Below are 11603 nucleotides of genomic sequence, written 5' to 3'. Positions count from 1 at the left end.
CCAAGAAATTTGGTGCATGGCACAGAGACCCGAGGCCGGGTATTAAGCCACAGGCACATCTGATCTCCCGTAATAGGGGGATCATTCACAGCTGGTAAGTGGCAGTGCCTGCAGAGGTGGAGACACTATCCTATCTATTTCCTCACTTCTTATGGGGTGTTTTGTCACCATGGATGAACACATTGATGTACTATTCACACTTCTATGGACTATTGATTTGGTTCTTCACCCGTTAAGGATTAATGAGTGACATCTGCATCAATTGCATCACTTGTAATTAGTATTTTGTTACATGTTATAGACTTATTTATGTCACATATTTAACCACTTGCCGTCCGCGCTATAACCAAATGATGGCTACAGTATGGACTTAATTTGCCGGGAGGGTGTCCATGGACGTCCTCCCCTGCTTGAGCGGCCTGCATACCCCCTGCAGGGTGCGTGCGGTGCGCTCTGTGATCAGAGAGTCTCACCTGATCACAGATCTGAGTAAGGGGTCACTCGCCGACCCTTTGCCATGTGATCAGCTGTCAGCCAATGACAGCTGATTATGTGACCTAAACAGAGCCGGTAATTGGCTATTTTTTCTCCTCATGCTGATGCCGTGCAGGGAGAAAAAAATAAAGAGCTGATCACCAGCGGCTGCGAGAGGGACATTGGTCCTGATTGTGGAGAGACTTCTGTGCCCACTAGCCTCACCTACCAGTGCCACCCATCAGTGCCCACAGTGCCACCTATCAGTACCCACAGTGTATCATCACCAGTGCTGCTTATAAATATCACCTATCAGTGCCCACCAGCACCACCTGTGCCTATGAGTGCCATCTCATCAGTGCCCATCAGTGCAGCCTCATCAGTGAATATCAATGAAGGAGAAAAAATACCTGTTTGCAAAATGTTATAACAAACTATTAAACATTTTTTTGTCATCTTTTGTTTGTTTATCAAAAAAATAAAAATAAAACAGCTGTGATTAACCACTTAACAACCGCCCATTGCCGGTTAATGGCTTCAGGGCGGTTGTTTAACTCTGAGAGGCCGTTAATTAACGGCCTCCCAGAATTCTGCTCTTGCGCGCCCCCTGGGGCGCGCACACGAGAGCATCCGTGACCGCCGGGTCCACTGGACCCGGCGCATCACGGATCACGGTAAATGGCCGCTCACCGATTACCACGTGATCGCTCCGTCAAATGACGGAGTGATCACATATAAACAAGCCGGCGTTCCTCCCTCCCCCTCTCTGTACCGATCGGTACAGCGGAGGGGGAAGAGATCGGTGTCAGCAGCGCTGTGGGCTACATCTGCAGTGCAGATTTTAATCCCTCAATTTCCTGCCAATACTCTGCAATACCCCCCAATACTCTGCAATACCCCCCAATACTCTGCAATACCCTCCAATACTCTGCAATACCCTCCAATACTCTGTAATACTCTGCAATACCCTCCAATACTCTGCAATACCTGCCAATACTCTGCAATACCCCCCAATACTCTGCAATACCCTCCAATACTCTGCAATACCCTCCAATACTCTGCAATACTCTGCAATACCCTCCAATACTCTGCAATACCTGCCAATACTCTGCAATACCCCCCAATACTCTGCAATACCCTCCAATACTCTGCAATACCCCCCAATACTCTGCAATACCCCCCAATACTCTGCAATACCCTCCAATACTCTGCAATACCCTCCAATACTCTGTAATACTCTGCAATACCCTCCAATACTCTGCAATACCTGCCAATACTCTGCAATACCCCCCAATACTCTGCAATACCCTCCAATACTCTGCAATACCCTCCAATACTCTGCAATACTCTGCAATACCCTCCAATACTCTGCAATACTCTGCAATACCCTCCAATACTCTGCAATACCTGCCAATACTCTGCAATACCCCCCAATACTCTGCAATACCCTCCAATACTCTGCAATACCCTCCAATACTCTGTAATACTCTGCAATACCCTCCAATACTCTGCAATACCAGCCAATACTCTGCAATACCCCCCAATACTCTGCAATACCCCCCAATACTCTGCAATACTCTGCAATACCCCCCAATACTCTGCAATACCCTCCAATACTCTGCAATACCTGCCAATACTCTGCAATACCCCCCAATACTCTGCAATACCCCCCAATACTCTGCAATACCCTCCAATACTCTGCAATACCCTCCAATACTCTGTAATACTCTGCAATACCCTCCAATACTCTGCAATACCTGCCAATACTCTGCAATACCCCCCAATACTCTGCAATACCCTCCAATACTCTGCAATACCCTCCAATACTCTGCAATACTCTGCAATACCCTCCAATACTCTGCAATACCTGCCAATACTCTGCAATACCCCCCAATACTCTGCAATACCCTCCAATACTCTGCAATACCCTCCAATACTCTGTAATACTCTGCAATACCCTCCAATACTCTGCAATACCAGCCAATACTCTGCAATACCCCCCAATACTCTGCAATACCCCCCAATACTCTGCAATACTCTGCAATACCCCCCAATACTCTGCAATACCCTCCAATACTCTGCAATACCTGCCAATACTCTGCAATACCCCCCAATACTCTGCAATACCCCCCAATACTCTGCAATACCCTCCAATACTCTGCAATACCCTCCAATACTCTGCAATACCCCCCAATACTCTGCAATACCCCCCAATACTCTGCACCCTGCAACACTCTGCAATACCCTGCAACACTCTGCAATGCTCTGCAACACCCGCCAATACCCTGCAACACTCTGCAATGCTCTGCAACACCCGCCAATACCCTGCAACACTCTGCGACACCCGCCAATACCCTGCAACACTCTGCAATGCTCTGCAACACCCGCCAATATCCTGCAACGCTCTACAATGCTCTGCAACACCCGCCAATACCCTGCAACACTCTGCAATGCTCTGCAACACCCACCAATACCCTGCAATACATCTGCAGTGCCCACATCGCTGCTCACCAAATTTAATCCCTCAACTTCCTGCCAATACTCTGCAATACCCTCCAATACTCTGCAATACCTGCCAATACTCTGCAATACCCCCCAATACTCTGCAATACCCTCCAATACTCTGCAATACCAGCCAATACTCTGCAATATCCCCCAATACTCTGCAATACCCTGCAACACTCTGCAATACCCTGCAACACTCTGCAATGCTCTGCAACACCCGCCAATACCCTGCAACACTCTGCAATGCTCTGCAACACCCGCCAATACCCTGCAATGCTTTGCAACACCCGCCAATACCCTGCAACACTCTGCAACACCTGCCAATACCCTGCAACACTCTGCATTGCTCTGCAACACCCGCCAATACCCTGCAACGCTCTGCAATGCTCTGCAACACCCGCCAATACCCTGCAACACTCTGAAATGCTCTGCAACACCCAATACCCTGCAATGCTCTGCAACACCCGCCAATACCCTGCAACACTCTGCAATGCTCTGCAACACCCGCCAATACCCTGCAACACTCTGCAATGCTCTGCAACACCTGCCAATACCCTGCAACACTCTGCAATGCTCTGCAACACCCGCCAATACCCTGCAATGCTCTGCAACACCCGCCAATACCCTGCAACACTCTGCAACACCCAAAAATACCCTGCAACATCCAAAAATACCCTGCAACACTCTGCAATGCTCTGCAACACCCGCCAATACCCTGCAACACTCTGAAATGCTCTGCAACACCCACCAATACCCTGCAATGCTCTGCAACACCCGCCAATACCCTGCAACACTCTGCAATGCTCTGCAACACCCGCCAATACCCTGCAACACTCTGCAATGCTCTGCAACACCTGCCAATACCCTGCAACACTCTGCAATGCTCTGCAACACCCGCCAATACCCTGCAATGCTCTGCAACACCCGCCAATACCCTGCAACACTCTGCAACACCCAAAAATACCCTGCAACATCCACAAATACCCTGCAACACTCTGCAATGCTCTGCAACACCCGCCAATACCCTGCAACACTCTGAAATGCTCTACAACACCCACCAATACCCTGCAATGCTCTGCAACACCCGCCAATACCGTGCAACACTCTGTAACACCCGCCAATACCCTGCAACACTCTGTAATGCACTGCAACACCCGCCAATACCCTGCAACACTCTGCAATGCTCTGCAACACCTGCCAATACCCTGAAACACTCTGCAACACCCGCCAATACCCTGCAATGCTCTGCAACACCCGCCAATACCCTGCAACACTCTGCAACACCCTGAAAATACCCTGCAACATCCGCAAATACCCTGCAACACTCTGCAATGCTCTGCAACACCCGCTAATACCCTGCAACACTCTGCAATGCTCTGCAACACCCGCCAATACCCTGCAACACTCTGCAATGCTCTGCAACACCCACTATTACCCTGCAATGCTCTGCAACGCAATACTCTGCAACGCCATACTCTGAGATACCCAGCCATACTCGGAGATACCCAGCCATAGTCGGTGATACCCTGCAATACCCAGCCATAGACATCCCCCCCTCCCGCCGCCCTCCAGTGCTTCTACCGACTCGCCAATATGATTAAAGCCAGAATTTTTTTTTTTCAGACTTCCCAGCTTAGAGGTGAGATATGGGGTCTTATTGACCTCATATCTTACTGTAAAGAGGACCTGTCATGCCATATTCCTATTACAAGGGATGTTTACATTCCTTGTAATAGGAATAAAAGTGATCAAAAAATTTATTTTTGGGGAAAAAAATGTCAAACTAAAATAAATAAAGTAAAATGAACAATATTTTTTTTTTTTTTTTTAAAGTACCCCTGTCCCCATGTGCTCGCATGCAGAAGCGAACGCATACGTAAGTCCCGCCCACATATGAAAACGTTGTTCAAACCACACATGTGAGGTATTGCTGCGAACGTTAGAGCGAGAGCAATAATTCTAGCCCTAAACCTCCTCTGTAACTCAAAACATATAACCAGTAAAAAAAATTAAATCGTCGCCTATGGGGATTTTTAAGTAGCGACGTTTGGCGCCATTCCACGAGCGTGTGCAATTTTGAAGAGTGACATATTAGGTATCTATTTACTCAGCGTAACTTCATCTTTTACATTATGCAAAAATTGGGCTAACTTTACTGTGTGTTTTTTTTTTTAAGCACAAAACTGTTTTTTTTTTTTCCAAAAAAAAGCATTCGAAAAATTGCTGTGCAAATACCGTGCGAGATAAAAAGTTGTAATGACCACCATTGTATTCTCCAGGGTGTTTGCTAAAAAAACATATATATATAATGTTTTGGGATTCTATGTAATTTTCTAGCAAATAAATGATGATTTTCACATGTAGGAGAGAAATGTCAGAATTGTCCTGGGTGCTCCAGAACGCCTGATGGCGCTCCCTGCATGTTGGGCCTCTGTATGTGGCCACGCTGTGTAAAGGTCTCACACATGTGGTATCGATGTACTCGGGAGTAATAGCAGAATGTGTTTTGGGGTGTAATTTGTGGTATGCATATGCTGTGTGTGAGAAATAAACTGATAATATGACAATTTTGCGAAAAAAAAAGTAAAAAAAATCTTCATTTTGCAAAGAATTGTGGGAAAATATGACAACTTCAAAAAACTCATCATGCCTCTTACTAAATACCTTAGAATGTCTTATTTCCAAAAAGGGGTCATTTGGGGGGTATTTGTACTTTTCTAGCATGTTAGGGTCTCAAGAATTGAAATAGGCCGTCAGTACTTCAGGTGTGATCAATTTTCAGATATTGGCACCATAGCTTGTGGACTCTGTAACTTTCACAAAGACCAAATAATATCCACCAATTTGTATTTATTTTTACCAAAGATATGTAGTAGTATAAATTTTAGCCAAAATTTATGAAGAAAAAATTACTAATCTGCTAAATTTTATAACGGAAACAAAGAAAAATTCATTTTTTACAGAGTTTTCTGTATTTTTTCTTTTATAGCACAAAAAATAAAAAACCCAGCGGTGATTAAATACCACCAAAAGAAAGCTCCATTTGTGTGAAAAAAAGGACAAAAAATTCATATAATTCCAGTGTTGCATGACTGAGTAATTGTCATTCAAAATGTGAGAGCACCGAAAGCTGAAAATTGGTCTGGTTATTAACCACTTCAGCCCGGACCAATTAACAGCCTAAGGACCAGAGGTCTTTTTACAATTTCGCACTGCACTGCTTTAAGTGGTAACTGCGCGGTCATGCAATGTTGTACCCAAACGAAATTTGCGTCCTTTTCTTCCCACAGATAGAGCTTTCTTTTGGTGGTATTTGATTGCCTCTGCGATTTTTATTTTTTGCGATATAAATGGAAAAAGACCAAAAATTTTGAGAAAAAAAGATATTTTCTAATTTTTGTTATAAGAAAAATCGAATAAACTAAATTTTAGTCATACATTTAGGGCAAAATGTATTCAGCCACATGTCTTTAGTAAAAAAAATGTCAATAATTGTATATTTTTTGGTTTGCGCAAAAGTTATAGCGTCTACAAACTAGAGGACATTTTCTGGAATTTACACAGCTTTTAATTTATGACTGCCTATCTCAATTCTTGAGGTGCTAAAATTACAGGGCAGTACACCCCCCCAAATGACCCCATTTTGGAAAGTAGACACCCCAAGGAAATTGCTGAGGGGCATGTTGAGCCCATTAAATATTTTTTTTTGTCCCAAGTGATTGAATAATGACACAAAAAAAAAAAGTTTACAAAAAGTTGTCACTAAATGATATATTGCTCACACATGCCATAGTTATAGGTGACATTGCTCCCCAAAATATATCCTGCTGCTTCTCCTGAGTATGGGGATATCACATATGTGGGACTTTTTGGGAGTCTAGCCACGTACGGCACCCCGAAAACCAATCACTGCCTTTAGGATTTCTAAGGGTGCAAATGTTTGATTTCACTCCTCACTACCTATCACAGTTTTGAAGGCCATAAAATGCCAAAATAACACAAAACCCCCCAAATGACCCCATTTTGGAAAGTAGACACCCCAAGCTATTTACTGAGAGGCATGTTGAGTCCATGAAATATTTTATATTTTGCCACAAGTTGCAGGAATATTACAATTTTTTTTTGCACAAAGTTGTCACTAAATGATATATTGCTCACACATGCTATGGGCATAAGTCAAATTACACCCCAAAATAAATTCTTCTGCTTCTCCCGAGTACGGGGATACCACATGTGGGGGACTTTTTGGGAGCCTAGCCACGTACGGGACCCTGAAAACCAAGCACTGCCTTCCAGATTTAAATATAAAACGCTACCAAAAAAAGCTGTTAGCGATCGCAGAGATCAGGCCTGACTCTGCGATCGCTGCAGTTATGTGTTTAGTGTTTTGTAAGTGACAGTGATCGATCGATACTGCACTTGGGTGGGCTGGGCGGAAGGGCAAAATGCAGGTGCTAGCAGGTATCTGGGCTGATCCCGCTAACAATGCGTTTTTTTTTGGAACCTTAAACTGCTGGGGACGCTAGTATAGATCTGATCAGATCAGATATTGATCTGTTCAGATTCTATACCATTACGGGAGGTGTATGCTTTGCACGTGGGTGTTAGCGGTACTGGCACTAACCTAGCGCTGCCTGGGGCGACGCAGACCCTGAACCTAAAACCTAATTGATATCACCCGCTGGGTGATCAGAGGGTTAAACCTTTATTGGGTAATAAATGGTGGGTGCCCTGATGCTATAAAAAGCAAACTAACTAACCATAGTCACCCGTAACACGTATACGATGACCACTGGTGAAAGGGTTAACTAGGGGCAATCAGGGGTTCAAATTTTTATTAGGCAGTATATGGGGGTCCCTGGCACTATATAAAAAACTGACGGGGAACCTAAATAACTAATTGGCTAACCAGCGTCACCAGTGACACTTATACGCTGATCGCTGGTGAAAGGGTTAACTAGGGGCAATCAGGGGGTTAAAACTATTATTGGGTAGTATATGGGGGTACCTAGCGCTATATAAACCTGGTGGTGAACCTAAAAAAATAACTAGCTACCTAACGACACTAGTGACACTAATGCAGCGATCAGAAAAACGATCGCTTAGTGACACTGGCAAAAGGGGGTGAAAGGGTTAACTAGGGGCAATCAGGGGGTTAAAACCATTATTGGGTAGTATATTGGGGTACCTAGCGCTATAAAAACCTGGCGGTGGACCTAAAAAAATAACTAGCTACCTAGCGACACTAGCGACACTAATGCAGCGATCAGAAAAATGATCGCTTAGTGACACTGGCAAAAGGGGGTGAAAGGGTTAACTTTAAGGGCAATCAGCGGGTTAAATCTTTATTGGGGGGTGGTAGGGGGCTACCCTGGACCTAACACTAACTGCCCTGACAATTTTTACTTTTACAACTGACACTGAATGCAGTGATCAATAAATAAATGATCACTGCAATCAGTGACACTGTGACTGGGAGGGGAGGGGGGGCGGGGGACATCGGGGGGGGCGATCGGGGGGGTTTGTATGCATGTGTGTTATTTAGTGTCAGTGTAGTGTTTGGTGCAGACTTACTGTGTCCTCTCCTCGTAGTCTGGTCAATAAGACCGCCCCGAGGAGAATGACATCACTTCCTCCCTGCCTTTGTATACAATACACAGGTGGGGGAAGCTTCTCTTTCACCAGGAGCGATCGAGAGGGGATGGCCAGAAACCAATGGCCATCCCCTCATCCCGGATCGCTCCTGAAGCGAACCGGACCACCACATCCAGCGGGAGGGGGTCCGATCGGACCTCTCACCCGCTGGAAGGCAAGCACATACATGTACGTGCTTGTGCCTGTACATGCCATTGTGATGATGTACATTGGCATGCGGCGGTCGTTAAGTGGTTAAGGGTGTTTAAGTGCCCAGTGGTCAAGTGGTTAAATAACACCAAAAGAAAGCTCCATTTGTGTGAAGAAAATGATAACAATTTCATTTGACAATTGTGCAGTCGTGCTGCACTGTATTCAAAGTGTGACAGTGCTGAAAGCTGAAAATTGGCCTGGGCAGGAGGGGGGGGGGTTAAATGCCCAGTAAGCAAGAGGTTAAGGTATCAGTTGGGATCATCTGTTATTAACCAGCACAATTTAAATTGAAATTTCCCTAGACACCCTCCTAAACCTTGTGGACGGCCTTCCCAGAGGAGGTGAACCTGTTATAGCTGCAAAGGGCCAACTCAATATTGATCCATCCAGACTAAGCCCTTGTACACACGGCCGGAGAATCCGTCGGAATGTGTCCTATCGGACTGTGTGTGGTCTGCATCGGACTGATTCAGTCGGAATATCCGTCGGACCCAATTTTCCAACATGTTGGAAATATTTCCCGACCAACTGGTTCGATCAGACATACTCCGATCATGTGTAGAGAATTTTGATCAGACCAAGTGCCACGCATGCTCAGATCAAATTCCTACATCGAAGCTATTGGCTACTAGTCTGAACGTAGTCCCATCGTAACGAAATAACGTCATCACGTTCTGAATGATCAGATTTTCGACAACTTAGTCCGACCGTGTGTATGCAACAGTTTCTGACAAGATCCGATGGACAAAATCTGACAGACAAAATCCGACGGATTTGGTTGTTGAAATCTCCGACCGTGTGTACAGGGGCTTAGACTAGGGGGTCATTAATGTTCATATGTGTAAAGACAGGTGTCCCAATACTTTTGGTAATATATTGTTTCTCAGTGCTGCTGACTAATATTCCACCTTGACCGATTGACTCAGTTTGATCGAATCCTATCAAAATTGATGGGTTGAGAAATTAAGGCTATTCAATTGTTTTTGGATTTGATTGTTTTGATGGAATCACACAAAATGCAGCAAGCTGTACTTTTTATAAACGCACATAAAGACAACACAATGGTATAAATGAGGTTTATTGAAATACACAAACTTTTTTTTTTGCATATGGATTTGTACTGCGTTAAAAAAAAAACAAAAAAAGAAGATTTGGTTGGATCTGAGTTTTGTAAACAAGTTGTGATAGGAATGAGCGGGCGAGGTTATTCTGCTCTGTACACATCCCTTTCGGAGAGCTCGGAAAACACGTGATTTCCTGCTATGGGGGATGGGATGATATATACAAGAGACTGTATAAGGAAGTGAAACATTGCGAGATCCATCTGAGCGTGTCACAGAGGTAAGAATTTCTTGTATCTCCTACACCACAATAGAAATATGTATTCAAGAAAGTTTATCAATCAGCAGATAAAGATACTCCAAACACCTGGTGTTGGCGCTCCAATCATCCCGGCACCATGGTTGTTATGGTGTCAGGATGACTGAAGCACATTATTTCCTTCTTTTCTTTTTTAAACATTTAACCACTTGCCGACCGCCGCATGTACATTCACATCAGTAGAATGGCACGGCTGGGCAAATAGGTGTACAGGTACCTCCCTTTGAATTTGACGCTGTGTGGTCACTAGGGTTGCCACCTTTTCATCAAGCCAAACCCAAACAGTGGTGAATGGCAAATTTCTTTGTAATATACATTGTAAATGTACATTGTAAAGACTTGGGACACCTTTGAGTGCACTAAGGAGAGCAATAATGCATCACACTTTATTGGACAGTGTTACCTCCTATAACACAGGGGTCATTGTCACCCCCTTCATAAAATACAGGTCAGCCTAGCCCCCTCCAAAATTTAGGGGTCCCCCATAGAGGACCCCCCATTAGGTCCCCTTATATCAGCCCCTCCCTTAGACCCCTATTAGCACCCCAATTAGAGACCTCTATTAGATCAGGGAACCCCCCGATAAGTGTCCTCTGCCCCTAAATATCCACATTGGACTGCCTTACCGAGAGCTGTTTTGAGCCAGGAAGTGTGGGAGCGGAGCAAAGCTGCTCTACTGTAGTGCTATTTTCCTTCTTTCGTTCCATTGTGTGGGGGGGGGGGGGCTTGGAGAGTAGGCAAAGTAGAGGCATCGCTGTGCCCAGTGCGTCGGCAGGACACAGGAATCAAAACACATCCAAACTTGTGTACTCACTCACAGAGGGGGAGTAGCTGACAGAGGGGAGGGTAACAGAGGGGGGGGGGAGTAGCTGACAGAGGGGAGGGTAACAGAGGGGGGGGCAGCTGACAGGAGGGGGAGAGTAGCTGACAGGAGGGGGAGAGTAGCTGACAGGAGGGGGAGAGTAGCAGCTGACAGAGGGGGGAGTAGCTGAAAGAGGGGGGAGAGAGTAGCTGACAGAGAGGGGGGAGAGTAGCTGACAGAGGGGGGGGAGAGTAGCTCACAGAGGGGGGAGAGTAGCTCACAGATAGGGGTAGCTGACTGGGGAGGGGAGCTGACAGAGGGGGGTAGCTGACAGGGGAGGGGAGCTGACAAAGGGGGGTAACTGATGGGGGATGGAAGTTGACAGAGGGGGGAGAGTAGCTGGCAGAGGGGGGAGTAGCTGACAGAGGGAGGGAGAGTAGCTGACAGAGGGGGTAGCTGACTGGGGAGGGGAGCTGACAGAGGGTGGGTAACTGACAGGGGGGTAGCTGACAGGGGAGGGGAGCTGACAGAGGGGGTAACTGACAGGGGATGGAAGATGACAGAGGGGGGAAAGTAGCTGACAGAGGGGGGAGAG

General features: G+C 45.7%; 1 protein-coding gene across 1 annotated transcript in view; it reads left to right on the top strand.

Annotated features, from left to right (window-relative positions):
• The first annotated feature begins 10058 nt into the window (after positions 1-10058).
• LOC143963524 (NACHT, LRR and PYD domains-containing protein 3-like) overlaps positions 10059-11603 on the top strand; it is a 121117-nt gene continuing 119572 nt past the window's right edge. The window contains exon 1 of the mRNA XM_077473196.1: positions 10059-10167. The gene's annotated coding sequence lies outside the window, so the exon portion shown is untranslated. The remainder of the gene's footprint in view (positions 10168-11603) is intronic.

This window comes from Lithobates pipiens, unplaced genomic scaffold, assembly GCF_037356315.1.
Source record: "Lithobates pipiens isolate NorthernLeopardFrog02 unplaced genomic scaffold, aLitPip1_a1.2 Scaffold_8, whole genome shotgun sequence".
Lineage (NCBI taxonomy): Eukaryota > Metazoa > Chordata > Amphibia > Anura > Ranidae > Lithobates > Lithobates pipiens.
This window is presented reverse-complemented; position numbering and strand designations above follow the sequence as displayed.